Below are 22,530 nucleotides of genomic sequence, written 5' to 3' on the forward strand. Positions count from 1 at the left end.
TATTTGTTGGCCCAAGCCATTGCAGATAGAAAAGCTGTATGTCACAGTGATGCTGTTGCTATTTTACCACCCTGTCAAGAGATGTTCTTTCAAACAGATAACCATGTCCTAGAATTTCCCTGTATTTTGGAAATTCTGAAGCTATCACTGGGAGGGAGTATAAGACTTTTAAATTATAATAATTTACAAAAGGTAAATATATACATTGTAAGTAGATTTTCTTTTGAAAACCAGTGTTATTCATTACAGTATAAAACAAAATTTTATTTAAAAGTAACTAAATATTCAATTTTATAATATTTGAGACTTTCTGAAAGAAACAAATAACACTACTAGTATAGCAAACATGCTCAAAATTTTATCACTAACTCCTCCTTTTATGGAAAAAAAAGAAGGTGAAAAGAGGTAAGTAAGTATGTTAGATTCCATTAACTTATATTGCATATTCCCTCAGCTCCATGCTGGTGCTCTATAAAGACCACTTTTAATTAGATATTGAGCAATGAACCAGTGACAACTTGCAAAACTTTTATTTTTTTAAGAGAAGCAAGCCTTTATTTCCTTGTTTCACAAATAAAGCTGGCTGAGGAGGTTGCTCTTTGGTTATTAACCAAAGAGACCAAATCCCATATTCTGGTCCTACTTCCTGACTGTTCCTTTGCTTCAACCTTGGTTGGGTCTGCAGCAGTAGCAGCAGCAGCAGGAGGAGCAGCAGAGGAGGCAGGGGCCACAGGGGCTGGTGGGTCAGCCAAGAAGGCCTTGACCTTTTCAGCAAGTGGGAAGTTGTCAACAGTCTCCACAAACAAAGCTGGGGCCCACTTACACCCACCGGTGACAGGATCGGGAACTGATGCAACAGCTGGGTAACCAGTATGCAGACATATGCTGGCAACATTTCAGATATCCTCCAGGAAGTGGGAATGCCGTTTTCTCTGGGAAGTCAAGCACTTCCGGGTTGTAGATGCTGCCCTTGCCAAACACCTGCTGGATGATCAGCCCAAAGGAGAAGAGGGAGATGTTGAGCAGGTTCAGCAGTGTGGTTTTGCTGGCTCCCACTCTGTCCCCAGTCTTAATCAGCTGCACATTACTCAGGATTTCAATGGTACACCTGGAGATTTTAGTGGTGATGCCAGTGTTCTGGGCTGGCACAGTAACTTCACACATGGCAGTGGTCCAAGCCACCTTATTGGCCAGCAGTAGAGACCTGATGTTAGTGAGGTCCTCCTTGGTGAACATAAGGCCCGAATTCCCCTGATATGAGACAGTGATTTTTCCAGAGCTGGGCTGTTTTCCAGATGTCCTGGGATGGCCGGTGTATCATGGTGTTCTTGCTCACCAGCACCACAGCCTTCCTGCACAGGGACATGCAGATCGGCTGCATTTGCTTGGAGCCCACAGTGTTGCCTGCACAATGAAGCATTTTGGGTAATCATCCAGAAGTTGGATTATCTTAAGGAAGTAGTTGGACTTCCAGGTGCCTCAGCAGCAGGCGGTGCATCAGGGATTGCCACACAAGGTTTAAAAATGATGTCACTCTCACAAGGGCACTTGAGGAGAGGAAGTGCAAAACTGTTTTAGGATTAGATATAGGTAGCAGTCAGATAAGTTAATTCCCTTATGATGCTCATAAATGAAGTCAGATCATTATGTTGGTGATATTCTGTTCAACAGTGTGGTGTTTGAGGGGGGAGGGGGATAGGGAAGTGGAAGAAGGTATAGAGGGGATAAAAGGTGATGGAAAAATAAAATAAAATAAAAAAACCACAACAACAGAATTCACAACGATTTTGTATCATAATTATGTTCTTTCATAGCAGAAATGTACATTATTTAAAATTTGTATTTAAAATTATCCCTTACATTGATTTAAAAGATTTACTTAGAAAGTGCTCTTTGAGAACAGAAGTTGTAAAAAAAATTATCTGCTTAAAATAATTTTTTAGAATGTAAACCCCTGAAAAATTCAGTAAACTTTTGAGCTCTCCTAACTGAACCAGAAATAGTTTGTGAACTGTAGTCGTATCACACATATTTTGTGAATATAAACACAGCTGCTATTTTTACCAAAAGAAAGTGATATATATTTTTACTTTAGATAGGAACAGGCTTGTTCATGATGACTTGAGAGATTTTGAGAATCTTTCTCTCCCTCTCCCCCTCATCCCCCCAAAAAAAGAGTAAAAAAAAAAAAATTATGGTCCTAGCCAGTGTGGTTCAGTTGGTTGGGTATTGTCCAGTGCACTGAAGGGTTGCTGGTTTGATCACCTGTCTGGGCATATGCCTGGGATGCAGGCTGGGTCCTTGGTGGGGGACATGCAGTAGGCAGCCAATAGATGTTTCTCTCTCCTGGTGATGTTTCTCTCTCTTCCTCTCCCTTCCACTCTCTCTAGAAATCAATTTTAAAAATTAAAAAAAAAATGTTTTTTTTTTTTTAATTTATTGATTTGTTTACAGAGAGGAAGGGAGAGGGATAAAGAGTTAGAAACATCAAACAGCTGCCTCCTGCACACCCCCCACTGGGGATATGTCCCACAACCAAGGTACATGTCCTTGACTGGAATCGAACCTGGGACCCTTCAGTCCGCAGGCTGATGCTCTATCCACTGAGCCAAACTGGTTAGGGCCTAAAAAAATGTTTTATGATAACTAATGCATAATGACCATTGAAAAGGAAATGCTTATTGATACATGCCATAATACTTTTGTTGTAGAAGTTACCCAGAGGGAAGCCCCATCATGACTTCTGACTTCATACATTTAATCATGATAATGATTATAATATCAATAACTGTCATAAGTTTCTTGAGTCCTTAAAATGTACTACATACTATAGTAAGTGCTTAATGTACATTTTTTAAACTAATGCTCAGGAAAACCCTATAAAGTAGACATTGCTAGGGTTTCTGCTCCAGTGAGGGGAAACTAGTGCCTGGAAGTGAAACACTATCCTGACCACCCTGATAGAATGCGTCTTTGCCAGGACTTGAATCCATCCAACTGGCTCTGCATCATCAGCATGTGCTCTTTACCACCATTGTCCTACCAAAGATAACTTCATATTTCCAGATGCGGAGCTTAGACAAATCTAAAGATATTTTTGTTAGATTAATGTTCTAATATTTATCTTTATCTTTAATAATGTTCTTTCCCACGGAAATTTTATGAGTAACTGTATTTGGCTGAATTGAAGATGACATTTACTTAGTTTCCTGGGTTTTGATACCAATGCCCTCTGGAGTCTCTCACTGTTCTTCATGCACATTGCCTTTGTTTTTTTTAGTAAGTAGTGAAAAAATCGTAGTTATGTGGAATGCTGGTTCTAGCCCAGGGACATAAAAAATTTAAACCACAACTTTGAGTTTTACAGAGCTCTGTGAGAGTGAACTGAGCTTATCTACTATTAGAGTTTGGGCATATTCAAACTAACCTGATGGACTGAGAATTCTTGTACGGGGTCAGAAGGATGGAAAAGAAAGTTGGGATCATGAAACAAGCAAGCCCACAACAAACACATGGATAGTCTAGAGCCATGGTTGGCAAACTGCGGCTCGCGAGCCACATGCGGCTCTTTGGCCTCTTGAGTGTGGCTTTTCCACAAAATACCACGGCCTGAGAGAGTCTATTTTGAAGAAGTGGCGTTAGAAGAAGTTTAAGTTTAAAAAATTTGGCTCTCAAAAGAAATTTCAATCGTTGTACTGTTGATATCTGGCTCTGTTGACTAATGAGTTTGCCGACCACTGGTCTAGAGTGAGTGAAACTGAGCAACAGGTTTCAGATTTGAAGGGATTAATAGGACTACATGAAATATGAGGCTGTGCTTCACATCTATCAAAATCACCTGGGGAGATTGTTAAGATTATAGATGTTGGGGTTTTGTTGTTAATTGCTCTAATTAAGCCAACATGAAGTGAAACAGAAGATCTGAATCCTTTAAACATCTCACTAAGTGATTCTGATCCATAGCCAAGGTTACGGAGCACTGGCATAAAAGAAAAAACTGTCTCATAAAATGTGCAAGAGCTCTGCTGTAGTGAGTTTCTTTGAAAGAGCTTGTCCCAGGAAGCATAAGAAGTTTACTTTTGACCTGAGTAGAGAAAGGGCACCTAGAAGAGGGCTGCAGCTACCGAGAGGCAGCTGATGGGAAGCTTGGAGGTCGGGGCCCAGGACTTAGGTAGCAGTGAGGGCAGAAGACCAACAGTATTAATGACCCAGAAAAAATGGTGAAGGCAGCAATATTAGAATACTACCTGCAGGAGGCCAGAGGCCTTTGATATCTTATATATTAATTATGCCAAGTATCTAGAATTATATCTTGCATATAATAGATAACCAATAATTGTTAAGTAAATAACACTAAGATCAAGGATTTACCACAAAATATCAAATGGTAACCAACCAACCCCTACATATTTGGACATACATGCCTCTCCAGATACCTAGATAATTGATGAAGATACCAGGAAATGATTGGACTTTTTTTTTTGTTAATCATGCAAGTGAAAGCTTAGGGCTTTGATTTATAACACAATGAATTTAAAATATAATACATTTATATTCACAGATGTAGCAGGGGGACAGTTAGATTTCAAATGGAACTTTTTGATATGTATTTCTTCCTTTATTTGAGATCTGGTCTAAACCACCTGGCAGATGGGAACTCTAGAAAATTGTAGCTAATGGCTAGAGCTGTCTTCACCTAGTTGGCTAATTCAGCTTAAACCTGAGGTTATTAAAATTCATATGTTTCTGAAATATGGTCTCAATTGACTGGTTCCTTGGAGAAATATATATTTGCCAATGTAATCATAGAGGGCCAAATTCCTAGTAGACACTTAATATTATCTGCTACAACAAGGATGAAGCAGCTGTTCTGGCTCCATTCGTCTTTAGGATCTCAAACTAAAAAGAAATAAAATATAAGAAGTTGAAATCAAAGTTATATTTGTGTATATAAGAATTAAATATATTCTATTGCCTGAAGCAAATTATCAAGGGCATTCTCACTTCTACTCTAAGAAAAATCATATCATTTTATTTTAAAATAAGTAAGATCTCTTATTTATTTCCCATTAATTTTTAAGTGAAATTTCTTAATGGAAGTTTGTAAATTCTTGATTAGAAATTGAGCTTCCTACTTCTTTTAAATATGTGCATGAATCAGTCAGACATAGTAAAAAGTTTCTCTAATCACAAGGTTATACAGAACTTAAATTATATTTTTAATTATTGCAAGGATATATACGTCAAAATAGTGTGTTTTTTTCACATTCAGCCCATATAATATGATGCAGCTTCTTTTACCAATACCTTTCTGTAATTAGCACCACAGAGAGCACTGTCTAAAAGTAACACTTCCAATCTACAAGGTGAATCTAGGACTGTATTTAAAATTGAAAATAAAACACAATATCTGTGTAAGATGGTATGTTCAGATATGTGATAGCTTTTCTGAGTAAAAATAAATCTTTTGCTTCAAATGCAAAAGCAAGTATCAAATTATAAAGTTCATCTTTTTCTGCTTTAAAAAATATTTGTGTGTATTACATCACTATTCCTTCTTCCCATTTCTCAGATTTTTCCAGTACTATGAGATACTTTTACCTAGTGAAGCATAGTTATGCCAGACAGAAACTCTCTAGGGGATCCTTCCAGTTCTTCAACGTGGCATATATATCCTTGCAATAATAAAAAAATATAAATTAAGTCTGTACTGAAATTTACAGTGCCACCTAAGAAGGTTTAACCATCATGTAGCAGAAAGTGAAACAGGTATGGGACTCAGTTATTCAAAATACAAAAACATTGTCAAACTCTTGAATACATCTGGAAGAAAAGATTACATTTGATTCAAAGTGAGTACAGTGATTTCTTCAACAAAAATAACTAAGTCCAAAAAGCAATGGTCTTTTTTTTTTTATTTGGATGATGCTCCTCTATTGGTTTAATATCTAGATGTCAACATTTAGATTTAAAATTCTTGGAGTCTATCATTTGCCTTATAAAGCCAATATGTTAGGAATAATTAACAAGAACTGACATGAAAATAAATAATTCTAAATATAAAACCATACTTTTAGCAGAATCAGTAGAAAAGGGATACATTTTTAAAAATAAATCATGAGAGATTGTCTTACTCTATGAAAAAATGCGAAATTAGATCTTTCCCACACAATAGCCATAAAAGTACAAAAATAAATTCCAGATTGATTAAAGCTTTTAATGTAAAAAGCAAAATATTTAGAATAAAACATTTAATATGTTTATGGAGATTTTAAAATTCTGCTAAAATATCATAACTCTAGCAACTCCATAACCTTCTCCATGTGGTAGGATTCAATTAACTGATTAAATTTGGTGAAATCTTTGAACTACATTGTCATTTTAAAAATTTGATTTAAAGAGACCTATAAAATCAGGGAGGATGCTAAATGCTGAGCAAGATACAGTCTGCTTTTAAATGATCTTTTATTATCAAAGGAATGTGTTGTCCAAAGGAAAACAAGGCAAGAAAGACACATCTCAAACTCATTCTTTTCTTATTTTTATGTTCAGAACTGATAGAAATGATTCCAAGGGTATTCTTTCAAGTTATATTGAATGTATTTGTTTCATAATAATGTAAGATGATAAAATGATATTATCTCAACAGGTAAACGGTGAAGGTGGAAATCATGGCTTAAAAATCTAGAAACAAAAATTTCAAAGGCTAGATGCTAAAAGCAAGGCCACTATGGGCATGGGTTTCCACGTGGTGTGATTTGACAGGCACTGTACAGCTTCCCTGATCAACACTGATTCTCACTGACATGCTTGTCAGTTGAGAGGAAGTGTTATAGGTATGAAAAGTGGAGTTGTGGGAGAAGAGGTATAAAAATTTAGAGACAAATGAGATAAGTAGGTGAAAGGTTAATTTTAAGTTTAAGACAGGTGCTGAATCCACTCTGTTTATTTCACATTCTGTTTAAGGTCCACTAAGAAAAGAGGAAAAACAGTATTAAAATATAAAAAAGAAAATATTGCACAATATTTTTTTCTTTCAATTTTATTGTGTATTAGTTTCAGGGATACAGCTTAGTGGTTAGGCAATCATATACCTCATATAGTGTTTCTCTTGGTATTTCCAGTACCCAACTGGCATTGTCCATACACCAAAAGCTGTCCGGCTCAATTCCTAGTCAGTGCGTATATTAACAAGGTTGAGGATTTGATCCCCAGTTGAGGTGCATGCAGGAGGCAACTGATTGATGTCTCTCTCTCTCTCTGTCTCTCTCTCTCTCTCTCTCTAGTTCAATTTAACAAAAAATAATTAACAGGGAAAATCTTATAAAATTTAAGGCAAAAAGAACAAGGTGCCTTCAAAGGAGAAGCAACTGTTCCCTTTTTATCTGCAAACACACATCAAGAGAAAAACAGAAAAGTGTGTGCACGATGTTAAGCTGAAAGGACAGTGGCATGAAAGCACTGTCCTTAGTTAAGTTATCATTTGATAAATTCATTTAATGGTAATTAGAAATTTAAGAAGTTTATTATCCATGGCTGTTGTCTGAGGACAAGAGTCAAGAAAAGCCTGTGTCATTCAGGGTTCTTATGCCAACAACAGAATATATTCTAAATGTGTAAGCAGAACAATAATTTATTAAGGGGAGTTAGATGGTTCACAGAATTTCCAGGAAGCCCAGATTGTTAAGATTGGGTACTATGTGCTATATCTGGGATTACCCTAGAGAAAAAAAAGGTAACAGGAGAAGTCCCATTCACCAACTTGCAAATTGTGTCTAAAAATGAATAGAAAGGCCTGCATAAAAACATAATAGCTAGTGAGAAAGGTTACCTCTGAGGAGAAAAGAGAGAGTGAGAACAAAATGTGAAAGTGAATGGCCATATTGTCTATAAACTTGGATATTGTTGGAATATTTTATATTCAAAATATGTTTAAGTATTGGATTATAACAACATAGACTATGGTAGAGTTTTCTATTCATTATTTCAAAAAGACAAATAAAAAATTAAAATTGATTAAATGTTAGATGCTTGTTTCGCTATTTTGGTGATTAATGGCTATTACTTCAATTAAGGAATGGAAATTCTATGCAAGGCATTCACCTTGGCCTAATAAAGCAAGAGGCTGCCAGGTAGATTTGATCAGTGTGAATTCAAACATTGTGTGTATTTGAGGGATAAGAAATTAAATGTGATGTGGGTTTAACTTGGCTCTCTTATAGTCAGGCCAACTCTAATAAAGTACTGACATTGTCTTAATGGAAAATACATCTACTAGTATGCCAAGGTCATCACAACTTAATTGCCTCAGATTTCAATCAGTGATTTATCAAATATGAATACCCTTTGGGGAGAAATGTATAAAAACCTGAGCTCTTATGTAAACTATATCTTGTGTTTGTGTAACAAAATATATCAACAGCGGCCTTGTGTACCCATGAGGACAAGAGCTAAAATGCATTGCTCATTTTGCAAGCCTGGTAGATATAATAATGGAAATTTAGTTAAAATATGAATGCATATTTTAGAATGAATTAGATGATTTGTCAGTTTTTAGGTTTGCTAATCTTCCAGTTAAAATGTTCTTCAATGTGTAATGTGATTTCTTAGCAAGATTTTTAAAAAGCCTATAAAACTCTATAAAAGGACACTATCAGCTCTCTTTACTGGTGGACAGAGCAAATCACCTTAAAAGAAAGTTGCTTGTTCAGGGAAGTCACTGGATTGTTCCCTATGTAGTTACATATGCTATCTAATAAAATAGTAATATGCTAATTGACTGTCACTCTAATACACAAGATGGCTGCCCCCATGTGGTCAAAGATGGCTGCCCCCATGTGGACACAAGATGGCCGCCACAAGATGGCCTGAGGGGAGGGCAGTTGGGGGAGACCAGGCCAGCAAGGGAAGGCAGTTGGGGGGACCCAGGCCTGCAGGGGAGGGCGGTTGGGGGGACCCAGGCCTGCAGGGGAGGGCAGTTAGGGGCAATCGGGCCAGCCGGGAGCAGATAGGCGTTGATCACGCTGGCAGGGGAGTGGTTAGGGGTGATCAGGCTGGCAGGCAGAAGTGGTTAGGGGCAATCAGGCAGAGGCAGGTGAGCAGTTGGGAGCCAGCAGTACAGGGGTCACAGATTGGAGAGGGTGCAGGTTGTGCTGAGGGACACCCCCTCCCATGCACTAATTTTGTGCACCGGGCCTCTAGTATAAATGTAAACCAAGTAAGAAGCCACTGTGTCTGGAGAATTGTGAAATAAAACATCTGTAACCTTGATTCTCTCCCAAAGCTGCTTGGAATGTAGAACTGATCAGTAGGGAGGAGGTGGACATATTTGAATTGGGACAAATAAACCTTGTGAAAGGAAAAAGATTGAGAGCATAGCCATTTTTTTAAGTTTAACATTATTAAAATGTCTCTGATGAACTGTCATTGGCCTAACTGATGTTGACTGGAAGGAAATTTTTTAAAGAGACCCCAACAAATCTCACAACAAGGAAGAGGGAATACAAATTAATAACCCAAGCTAATCCCCAGGGCTGGATGTTTGAAAAAGAATATCTAGTTTCAGAATATATATGTCTTCAGCTGGCAATCTTTTCTAGAATCAATTCCAGTGGTATGGAAGTATAAACTTGGCATTTGTGAATGAACAGAATGAGCTATAACACTGAAATCCAATGCCAGGTTTGGTGTATGGATCTAGGTCACCAAAGACAGAACCCTTGTTGGGAACAGATATTTATTAGACTACATGAGAGTAATATCCAATAGCAACATCATATAATAAGACCAAAAGTAAAACTATCAGTTTCTAGTAAGTTTTGGATGCCATGAAAAATGCCATAGATGGAGTGAATTAAAAAACACACAACACACAGAATTTAAATTTTCTCACAGTTCTGGTGGCTGGAAGTCTGAGATCAGGGTGTCAGCATGGATGGGTTTGCTGAGAGCTCTCTTTCTGGCCTGTAGATAGCTGCTTTCTTGTTCCGTCCACACATGGCAGAGAGAAGGGAGAGAGAGAGAGAGAGAGAGAGAGAGAGAGAGAGAGAGAGAGAGCGCTTTCTGGTGTCTCTTCTTATTAGGGCACTAATTCCATCATGAGGCCCCCACACTCATAATAGCATCTAAATCAATTTTCACCCTAAACTCCCAGATCCAAATACTTGTCATATTCAGGGTTTCTGTTTCAACATATGAATTTTAAGAGGCACAATTTAGTCCAGAGCAACCAGAAACTTTGAAGATTTTCTCCTCTTCCTCTATCTATAGCTTTCAATAAGAATGATATCTTATTCTTATAAACCACTGAGTAAGAATACTGAGTAAACCACTGTGTTTAATGGAATAATGGGGTACTCGAGGGATTTTGGTCTTCTGACTAATCAGAAAAGTGAGTTCTCAAGGAATTAATTAGAATTTAAAAAGTGTGAACAACCCTTAGACACTTACGGAATGGTTGTATGAAGTGTTCTATCGATACACTCCCCAGCAAAATAATAAATGAACACAAAATATAAAACACAACGAGTTAAAGTCTGGAATTTTTAATAACAGAAAACAGTACATAAAGACACTTTATTTAAGAAAACTACTAATCTAAATTAGAATGAGAGTCTGTGGCATTCCAGAGAGGACCTACTCCTTCTTACCATACCTCAGCTTAGCAGGACAGAATCTCTATTCCTGGTGGGTATTGCCAAGAAATTGGGAATCACTCTTCTTTCAGTTCCCAGTTAAGGGCTAAGGTATCTCTATAGGAGAGGCAGGCTGTCAGCATTTCTCACCTACCCTCCAGCTCTATGTTATAGAGACTAGTTACTGGAGAGTGTAACCAGCCACAAATTATAGTATAGAAGCTATAAATAAAAATGGCAGGCCAACAATATTTGGCTCTTAGTACTTTCACCCTAATTACTTCATAGAGTAAAGGTTCCATGCTAAAAATAGCAAACCAAAAAGGCTACCATCTTGCTGAATGTCTATATTGCAAACCAGTATTGCCATTCTGAGAGAAGTAGGACATTTTCCTATCCTATTTCCAGAGCGGAGGCTCAGAGATTTGCCGAGGAGGCGAGGCTGACCACAAAAACATGGGTTGAAAATACAATAAATGAAATTAAAAATGTACTAGTAGATTTAAATTAAGTAGGTTTAAATTAATGGATAAAAGAATCAGTGTACATGAACATAGATTTAAAGATATTCAGTTCAAAGAACAGAAAGGTAAAAGAATGAAGGAAAATTAACAAAGCTACAGAGAAATATGGAACATCCTTAAACACACCTGCAGATGCATAATAGAAGTAACAGAATTAGAGGAGAGAAAGGATGAATATAAGAGGTCTTTCTATTTATTTCAATATTTTTATTTGATGAAATAAGAGTTGAAAACTTTTCAAATTTGATGTAAATCTCAATCTACATATTCAAGGATATCAAAATTTCCAAAGGCCAGTACATCAGAAAGATACAATAATTATAAAAATTTATGCACTAAAACAGAACTCCAACATACATGAAGTGAAAACTAGAAATAGAAGGAAACAATCTATGTGATAAAAGACATTTATGGAAAAAAATTTAAAAAAGCACAGCTAACATCATACCCAATGGTGAAAGATTAAATTCTTTCCACCTAAAATCAAGGACAGAACAAGGATTTTCACTCTTTCCACTTGGGTTCAACATTTTCTTGGACTTTAGGGCTAGTACAATTAGGTAAAAATAATCAAAAGGAACTTAACTGGAAATGATGTTAAACTATCTTTGTTTGCATATGACATGATATTGTATATAGAAAATACTGTGCAACTCTCTAAAAAGCTATGGGAACTAAAACAAAATTAACCAAAATAGTTCTGGTTTGCAGGGTACAATGTCAAATACAAAAATCAATTGCATTTTCATAGAATAGCAATGAAAAATACAAAAATGAACTTAAAAAGCAATTATATTTATAATAGTGAAAATAATAAAATACTTAGGAATATATATGTATAAAAGAATAAGTTTAAAAATATACTGTAATATTACAAAATATTGTTGAAAATAATCAAAGCATATCTACATAAATGGAAACATATTCTATAATCGTGGATTGGAAGACAATGTTATTATGATGGCAATATTCTCTAAACAGATTCAATACAAATGCTATATAATTCTCAACTTTCTTTTTTTGTAGAAATTGACAAGCTGATTCTAAGCTTATGGAAATTCAAGTGACTAAGACAAGGTAAAATAATCTTGAAACAGAATAAAACATTTAGAGGAGTCACTTTGCTATATCAAAATTTACTACAAACTTACAAGAATTAAAACCATTTGGTACTGGCATAAGGATATGCATATGGTTCATTTAAGTAGAATTTATTATATTCCAGAAAAAAACTGACACTTATGGGAGATCGATTTTCTACATTAATGTCAAGAAAATTCAATAGGGAAAGAATAGTCTTCAACAAATGATGCTGGGATAACTGAATATCCAGCAAAAGAATAAAGTTGAATCCCTTTCTTGTACCATACATATAAATTTACTCAAAATGGTTCATCGACCTACATGTAAGAACAAATGAAATACGAGAGTAAATGATCATGACCTTAGATTTGGCATAGTCTTTTTAGATAGAGCACAAAAGTATCTGATAAAAGTTTAAAAAAAAATTAAGATTTAAAATGAAAAAAAAAATTGCTTTGAAGATATCATAAAAAAGTGAAAAGACAACCCATAAAGCAGGAGAAAATTTTCACAAGTTATGTCTCTGATAAGGGACTTGTATTCAGGATACAGACAGAAACCTACAATTCAAAACTAAAAGACAACAACCCAAATAAAAAATTGGTCAAAGGCTATACATAGACATTTCCCCCAAACAGATATACCAATGACCAACAAGAGCATGAAAAGTTGTTCAACATTAGTCATTAGGGAAATGCAAATGAAAACCATAATCAGATTCCACATTGCATTCACTAGGATGTCTATAATCAAAAGTGTTGGCAGGATGTGGAGAAATCAGAATCCCCGTGGAATGCTGATGGGAATGTAAAATGATGCAACCACTTTGGAAAAGAGTCTGGCAGTTTCCCAAAAGGATAGCATAGGGTCCTACTCCTAGGTCTATACAAAAGAAATTAAAAGATGTGTCTTCACAAAACTTGTAATGAGTATTCATAACAGCATTATTCATAATAGCTAAAAAGTAATAGCAACCCAAATGTTCATCAACTAATGAACAAAATGTAAAATATCAATATAATGTATTATTATCAGCAATACAAAGGAATAAAGTATTTACACATGCATAACATGGCTGAATCTTGAACACATTATGCTAAGTTATATAAGCCAGTCATAGAAGTCCCATTGCCTGATTCCATTTATATGAGATGTCCACAAGAGACAAAAGTATAGAGACAGAAAAATAGGTTAATGGTTGCCTAAAGCTGTGTCAGATCAGGAGAGATGGGGAGTGACTGTTAATAAGTATGGGTATGTGAAAATCCCCTGAAATTAATTGTGGCTATAGTTGCATAGCTCAGTGAACATATGAAAAACCATTGAATTGGTAAATTTTTTAGAGTGTGAATATATCTTAATAAATTTGTTATACATTAAAAACAAACTAAAAAGGTGACTCCATTTATTAGGAAGAAGCTTATACTAGTTATGCCAGGGAATTTTTTTTCTATATCACTTTTTTTTCCTCATACTTTGACCTTTCCATAGTGAATGAAAACCATCTCTTTGGCAGTGTTTACAAATATTCTGTGTGTTTTGCCATATTACCCAGATTCCCTTGCAGTGAGTTCAAATTTAATAAAGAACATTTGAAAAATAAATAATATAAAATAGTCTTTGTTAGTGATTATAAATGGAGGTAAATTGGTCAGTGTCCCTATGGGTAAAATATGGTATACTTAACTGGGAAATTTGAAAATAATATAATAAAAGGTATGGTTATTGTGTAGGAAAAACACAGTGGATAGTAGCCTGGGATAAAAAAAAATATATATATATGGCTTTATTTCTATTCCAATTAATGAAGGCACAAGGGGCTGAGATGGTTACCTTGGCCCAAAGAAAGAATTGTTTGGAATGTACTGCCAAAATGTAGCTGTTAAAATTAGTTAGGGGTGAAGCTAAGTCCTAGCAATATGACAGGGAAGGAACTGGGGCCTTAAGCACAACTGAAACACCCCCCCCCCCTTTTTTTTTTCCTTTTTCAAATCTCCCTCCATTATCATCCTTTGACAGAATCCAACCAGAAGTCCAACATCAGGGGACATTTTTATGGTGGTCTATACTGGTCATTCTCTCTGATTGCAAAGTTGGGTGCAGAATGAGCATGGATTTGGAGAAGCACATGTGAAAAATGAAGGCTTTAAAGTGCTGTGACTGAAATTTCATTAAATTATGAGTTGTGTGGCACAGAGAGAAAAGCGTTGACTCTCATGATGATCCTCTGTCTTTAACTTGAATAAGAAGCAGCTATTAGAAGACTAGGCCACTTTCAGTATTTCTGGTAAGTGGGTCTGGAGTGAGGCCCAAGAATGTGCACGTCTAACAAATTCTAAAATGTCACTGATGCTATAGGAGACCACACTTTGAGAACCACTGAACTGTAGAATCAGAATAACCAGGTTTTGAATCCTGATTCTGCTTTTTTGTAGCTTGACATCATGATTAATTCTCCCAACTTTTCTGATGTTCAGAGGTTTATCTATTCATACATAATAATTTATCAATTATTAATTAATTCATCTATTTAAAACCTGAGAATGTTTGTGTTTATCTTGAATGACTTTGTAGAAATTATTGTGAAATTACATGAGAAAATTTCTAGTATATTGTTTGGTACTTGATAAATATGATTACATAGGACTTGTTTTTATTCTAATATATTTAATCCATTAAATTAATTGAACTATATATAATGAAAAACTATGAAAATCTATAAAATCTATATTATGTATCATTCTAAAGTAATGATAAATGTATGCTTTAATTTGTTAATCTTGAATTAAATTTTTTGTGTATATAATTTTTATTTAAGGTAGCAAATGTATATAATAACTATATGCTATTTTGTGCTTATTGACTCTGGATAATATGCTGCAGCCATGGTTTAAATTATCTCTTGAGTAATGACTTTCAAGATCTACTTGAAGGCAAATGTAAATGAAATTAATAGTTTTCTCCATGTAATGGGCAATAATGGATCACCTTTTATAATAAGCTAGTAATGTTTCATTTATACTGTACCCTCTGGGAAATTAGATGTTCAGGATAAGTAAAAATTTCCAGATAATTAATGCTTAATTTCTGAAATAAAATATTTACTCTTTCTCATTGCTTTTGAAAGACCCTGAGACTATAATATTTTATTTTTATTGAATTTACTGGAGTGACATTGGTTAATAAAATTATATAGGTTTCAGGGGTTCAGTTCTATATTACATCATCTGTATATTGTATTGTGTGTTCACCACCCCGAATTAAGTCTTCTTCCATCACCATTTATCCTTTCCTACCTGTCCCCACCCCCCATTTCCCTCTGGTAATCACTATACTGTTGTCTGTGTCTATGAGTTCTTTTTCTTTGTTTAATCCCTTTACCTACACTAAAAGTGCTCAAGCCTTTTTATCAATAAACCAAGAATATGTTTCACTGTAAATATTTAGTTTTATGAAAGTTCAAGAATCCTAAACAAACATTATAATAGTGCAGATTAGGAAGCAGCCCAAGTGGCCAACAGTAGATGAGTGGATAAAGGAGTTTTGGTACATTTACACAACGGAATACTACTCAGCTACAAAAAACAAAGCACAAACGGAAATCTTTCCTTTTGCAACAACATGGGTGGACCTGAAGAGTATTATGCTAAGTGAAATAAGCCAGTCAAAGAAAGACAAGTGCCTCAGTGATTTTTAAGCATTTCAAGCTGCTTTAAAATGCAGCCATTATCAAAAATTTCCAACATAGACATGCCTGGCACAAAGTAGATGTTCAATAAGTATTTGTGAATACATGCATACATATTCGTTGAATGCCTTTTAAATGTTAGCTTTATGATAGCATTTGGATATATTGGTATGAAAAGTCATTGTCTTTGAGACAGTCTCAGAGATGTAGAGGTGAATGTAGTTCTAAGTTTCATCCTGAAATATCATAATCACTTTCATATAATGTGGCACAGAATTAGTAGTAATCAGGTTCCACCCCCCCTCCCCAATCCTTCTCCACTTCTTTTGCTCACTGAACTAAAGACAGCAACACCACCTGCTCTGTGTCTTATCTAGAAATCCTTAGATAATCCTAAATTCCTCTCTTTCTTTGCTCTTATATTAAATTTATCTTTAGGTCCTATGTTTTTAAGCTTCCTCTTTACTGTTAGAAGCTCTTTATTTTTATAATTTATTCTCTTTTCACACCACTGCCATTCTTAAATCCATTGTGATCTGTACTATGTTTCCTGAAACAGCATCCTAACATCTCCTAGCTTCCAGTTTGGAGCCCCTAGAAGTCATTCTCATATTGTTTTACAGCATAAAACTGAACATATCAGTCCTTTTCCCAGCTTAAAAACCTTCAATGTTTTCCCATTTTGTTCAGAGTAAAATACATTTTATAGGACCATATAGTAAGGGTCCCTTCTTGCCCCTCTGGAAATTTTATACATATTGGTTTCAGAGGGGAAGGGAGAAGGAGACAGAGACAGACACATCAATGATGAGAGAGAATCATTGATGGGCTGCCTCCTGCACTCCCCACACTGGGTATCAAGCCAGCAACCAGGGCATATGCCATGACCTGGAATCGAACCATGACCTCCTGGTTCATTGGTCAATGCTCAACCACTGAGCCACAGCAGCTGGGTGGCTTACTTGCACTTAACAATCTCGTTCTAATGAACTATATTATGTGCTTTGAACCAATCTACTACTTCCTCACTCTGAATTAATTATCTTTTGTTATTTCCTCTGCTTTTAAAGCTTCTCTTCTCCTTAATCTCAACCTTACTTTACTAGCTAAATATTTGTTTCTCCTTTAGTGTTTATCTGAGACTCCACATCTTCCAGCAAGCCATCCCTGATTTGCAAGTAACATTTATTTAGAAACATTTGAATACATAATAAATGTGGTTCTATTTCAATGGCCCCTACCTTTCATGGAGCACCATTTTATGAGGGGGCAAGTCCTGGAGAACACCTGAACTTTGAACATGTGCCTGTATTCCAAATGGGAGCGAGAGGTACGCTCAAAATTTGTTTCAGGGCTTCCAGTGAAATGGGGACTCTCTGGGATAACTTGGGATCTCTGGAGTAAATTCCTGAACCTCCGCACTTGAGTAATGTCTCCATGTCCTGTGCTATAGTGACTAGTTCACATTCTTAAATCCCAAAATGCCTCTGGATTCTGTCAGCACCACATACAGATATCTACCTTGTGCATAACTATATTTTCATGAGATTCATAACTATATTTTCATAACTATATTTTCATGAGATTCCTAACCATTATCAATTGATTCTCGTGGCAAGGTGTGTTGTTTCATTACCTCTATACTATTAAGGTGATCAGAGGAGAGCACTGGTTTCCTGATAAAGATGTGCAATGCAATGACATAATAACCACATAAAATCAGAAAGGAAATGGAAATCGATATTTCTAGTGCCTAACATATGACAGCACTACGTTGGCTGCTTTGCTTCCCCTCTAATGATTATATTTTACCTTATCTTCTCTTGAGTTCTTTAGGTGTGAGCTTATCTCCGTCTTACACATGATGCCACAATAAAGAACTGAGGAAATTATGAGATTCAAACCAGTACATGTGTTACTTCAGGACCCACTCTTTTCCCATGAGAGCATGCTGTCTCATATGACAATACTTTTAATGCATATGGAATCCTAAAGCCTCCTTTCATCTATGTAACAAGATACATGAGAAACCAACATGTTTTAACCTATTTAACACTAGGGATTTGTATTTTTAAAACAGACCTCTGGTGATAGTGAGGCTAGTAGAAATTTGGTACACTAGTAAGCTTTCAATGTTATGAGTAAGGACAAATTTGATTTATCTTTATGATCATCACTGAATTATTTTTATTTGCCTATAATAAAGGATTCTCTGTGAACGAAGCCTGAGTTACATTAATTAAAATATTATTTACCTCAAGGACTATGTACTTAAGCCTGTAACCAAAATATTTACTTAAGTTTTCAGCTTCTTCTTGATCTCTGCTTATAAGAGAAGAATAGTTAAAAATCATAGAAAAATAGTACCACATGCTCTATAGGAAAAAGTAAAAAACAAATTCCAATCTAATTTGGTTTCCTAGAAAAAAATCTTTACTTTTAAGTCATGTCTATAAATGCATCTATAGGGCAGTATTATTGAGAGGGTTAACTTGAAATGCAAGTAGATAGGGAGTTGTCCAGTGGAAAAGAGAGGCAGGTGGAACCTAGGCAGGGGCAGACATGGCAGTCTGAGCAGCCTAACCACAGGAACCAACCAAGCAGAAATAAGAAAATGTTTCTGGACTCTAAACGGGAAGCATGGGAAACCAAGGGAGGGCCTGCAACAATAAGGTGTACTGACACAGAAACAGAGAAAGTTCAGCACAGGAACAGAGAAAGAACACACAGAAACAGGGAAAGTTCAGGTCCGTTGCTGGGCAAGAACAATTGAGGGAATCAATCAGGTGACGACTCAGAGAGACATAGAGCAGGCTTGTAGCAAACATATACTCCTGGACCACAGGGCTTTAATGGGCAGCCCATTATTCAGCCCCCTTCCCCTTGCAGGAGTCTGAATCTGCTTGTAATCAATTTTCCACACTTTTGCTTAAATCATTTGGTCCACAGAGCTCATTCTTCGGAGTCATGAGACAGGGCCCTGGGAAAACATCTCGGCTCACTGTTCTGGTCATCATTAGGAGCTCATGCCTCCTGCAAAAATATATGTTGAGGTCCTAATACTAGTACCTCAGAACTCGACCTTGTTTGTGAATAGGGTCATTGTAGATTTAATTAGTTAAGATAAGACCATAATGGAGTAGGTTGGGTCCCTAAGCAAATATAACTAGCGTCCTTATAAGAAGACAGCATGTAAAGACTGGGACACAAGAAGAATGTCATGAAGGTGGAGGCAGCAATTGGAATGATGCCTCTATAAACCAAGGAATACCAATACTTGCTGGCTCTCACCAGAAGCTACTAGTAAGAGAGACACCTAGAATGGAACAAATCATGCTGACATATAACCTTTGACCTTCTAGACTCCAGAACCATGAGTGGATAAACTTCTGTAGTTTCAAGCCACCCAATTTGTGGTACTTTGCTATGACAGCTCTAGGAACTATTACAGGGAGCTTTTTCTACCTTTAATTAGTGTTTCTTAAAAGTTTTATGAATATAAATACACATATTCTCCAAAAGGATACCAAAATTTATGTAATTCTCAACTATGCACACATAGCCACACCTAAGGCTCTTTAGAAGCTAAGTTAATTTTAGTTCACATGGCAATTAGTGGATTAAATCTATAATAATCTATAATAATAAAAGCATAATATGCTAATTAGACTGGATGTCCTTCTGGATGACCTTCCGGACGAAGCTGGGGCTGTGAGGGAAGCCCGGGTCCTGAGTGCCAGAGGAAGCAGATGCCGGCAGCCGGGGGAAGGAAGGCCTACTCTGGCACGAGTTTCGTGCATCAGGCCTCTAGTATAATAATAATCAATAAAGGAAGCATACTGTTTTAACTTATTTTTCACGTACTTCATGTATAAATATAACCAGGCAATACTAAAATCAGCTCAGCACCATTTTATCTAGACTCAATTGGGAGCATCAGTGAGTTCTCTAATATTATAAAAATGATAACTGCAGTCTGTCATTCAAATTTCTTCCTCTTAACACAACGTATTTGTTATTGCCACTTTTCTTGCTTAATTTGAAACAGAATATCTAGTAATAAATGTAACTCCATTCATTATGGACAGAGTGTAGAAACGGCATTATACAATATAATATAGTATCTCTTTTAAATCATGAAAAGAAAAACCAAATTAAAAAACAAAGATCACATGGCTTGTGAAATTATGTCCTGGTTGCATGCTTGTTTGTTTGTTTATATTATTTACTTTAAAGATAAGTTTTCACTTGAAATTCTAAGCCATGTTAATAAATAAACATGTAAATAAAACTTACAGATTGGGAAAAATATTTGCCAACCATCTATCTGATAAGAGGAACTCAGAAAACTCAATAGCAAAAACACACACAATAGATAATGACTAAATACTCTGAATAGATACTTTTCTAAGAAGATGAACAGATGGCCAACGAGCATATGGAAAGGGATTCAACAGCATGAATTATTAGGGATACCCATCAAAGCCATATGAAATATCACATCAAGCTTGTGTTGGCAAGGATGTGGAGAAAAGGCAAACCTTGGTAGAAATATTGTTGGTAGAAATGTACATTGGTGCAGTCACTATGGAAAACAGTATGGGGGCTCCTCAAAAACTAAAAATAGAACTACCATATGATCCATCAATCCCTCTTCTGGATATGTACTGTAAAGAAATAAAATCAGTACCTCAAAGAGAGAACCTGCACTCTCCTGTTCATCACAGTGTTATTCATAGTAGCCAAGATATGGAAACAACTTAGGTGTTTGTTGAGAGATGAATGGACAAAGAAATTGTGGTATGTATGCACAATGAAATAGTATTCAGCTTTTAAGAAGGAGATCCTCCTATCTTTTGCAACAACATGACTGAAGTTAGAGGACATTTGTTAAGTGAAGTAAACCACACAGAAAGAAAGAAATGCATGATCTTATTTATATAAGTAGAATCTAGAAAAGTTGAATGCATACAATGACTGAGTAGAATTGTGATTACTGAGGGTGAGGAGATGGGGTAAATGTGGAGCTTTTGGTTAAAGGGTACAAAGTTGCATTTATGTAGGATGAACAAGTCTAGAGATTTAATGTATAGCATGATGACTATAGATAATAATACTGTATTGAACAGTGGAAATTTGTTAAAAGAGTAGATTTCAGGTGCTCTCATCACACACACACAAATAGTAACTATGTGAGGAGGAGATATGTTAATTAGCTTGACTGTAGTAATTATTTTACTATGTATATGAAAAATCATGTTTTATACCTTAAATATAAATTTTATTTAAAATAAAGACAAAAATTAACTTTTAAAGTCCAATATAAAAAAAAAAATTATTACACAAGTCAGCTACAGAAGAATTAACTTGAAAGGCATCCTATCTAATAAAAGAGTAATATGCAAATTGACTGTCACTCCAACACACAAGATGGCCACCCCCATGGGGTCAAAGATGGCTGCCCCCATGTGGACACAAGATGGCCACCACAAGATGGCCTGTAGGGGAGGGCAGTTAGGGGTGACCGGGGCAGCAGGGGAGGGCAGTTGGGGGGTACCAGGTCTGCAGGAGAGGACAGTTGGGGGGGACCCAGGGGAGGGCAGTTGGGGGCAACCAGGCCTGCAAGGGAGGGCAGTTGGGGACAACCAGGTTGGCAGGGGAGGGCAGTTAGGGGTGACCGGGCCAACAGGGGAGGGCAGTTAGGGGCAATCGTGCCGGCAGGGGAGCAGCTAGGCGTTGATCAGGCTGGCAAGGGAGTGATTAGAGGGTGATCAGGCTGGCAGGCAGAAGTGGTTAGGGACAATCAGGCAGGCAGGCAGGCGAGTGGTTGGGAGCCAGCAGTCCTCGATTGTGAGAGAGATGTCCGACTGCCCAAACGGGCAGTTGGACATCCCTTGAGGGGTCCCAGATTAGAGAGGGTGCAGGCTGGGCTGAGGGACACCCCCCTACCCCCCATGCACGAATTTTGTGCACCGGGCCTCTAGTATTAATATATGAGGCCTTTGTAACAAATCTAACATTTTCCTGAACATTGAAACCTAGAACTCCCTTTCCACTTTTGTGCTCTCAAATGCAGACAGAATGCTCTCACACTCCACTATAATATTCTCTGATACAGCAGCTCCTACTTGCCTTCCATATATAGTTTATATGGTAGAGTTCTCACTTCAAGTAGTCTCTTGCCAAAAACCTTAACCAACTTGACCTATCATCTTACTGTCCCATTTCCTTGAGCTCTTTGTAATGGTAAAGGCAAAACATAGAACTTCATAGTTTTGAGGTATAAAACAGTGGTGATAAACACATTAGGTCAAATACCAGTTCTGTAATTTGTTATCTATAATATTGGCTAATTTACTTAATATCTTTGTTTTCAAGCTCTTCATTTATAATGGAGACATTAATAATACCCAATAGAGTGGTAGTGAAAAGTAAATGAGTTAATATAGTGAAGTGCCTAAGACACTGTCTGGTCCATATTAATGCTGTATGAGTTTTATCTATTAATATTATTATAGGTGTAATAAAACATGTGTGGTTTTTATTATCAACTCTGCCTTACATACACATTGTCAACCCTGCTCCCACTGTGATTCACAAG

The 22,530-nt window shown here is 36.4% G+C and overlaps 1 pseudogene; it reads right to left on the minus strand.

The window, feature by feature from the left end:
* Positions 1–606: 606 nt before the first annotated feature.
* Positions 607–22,530, minus strand: part of LOC103298806 (60S acidic ribosomal protein P0-like) — a 43,414-nt pseudogene continuing 21,490 nt past the window's right edge.

Source organism: Eptesicus fuscus, chromosome 3, assembly GCF_027574615.1.
Source record: "Eptesicus fuscus isolate TK198812 chromosome 3, DD_ASM_mEF_20220401, whole genome shotgun sequence".
In the NCBI taxonomy this organism is placed as follows: domain Eukaryota; kingdom Metazoa; phylum Chordata; class Mammalia; order Chiroptera; family Vespertilionidae; genus Eptesicus; species Eptesicus fuscus.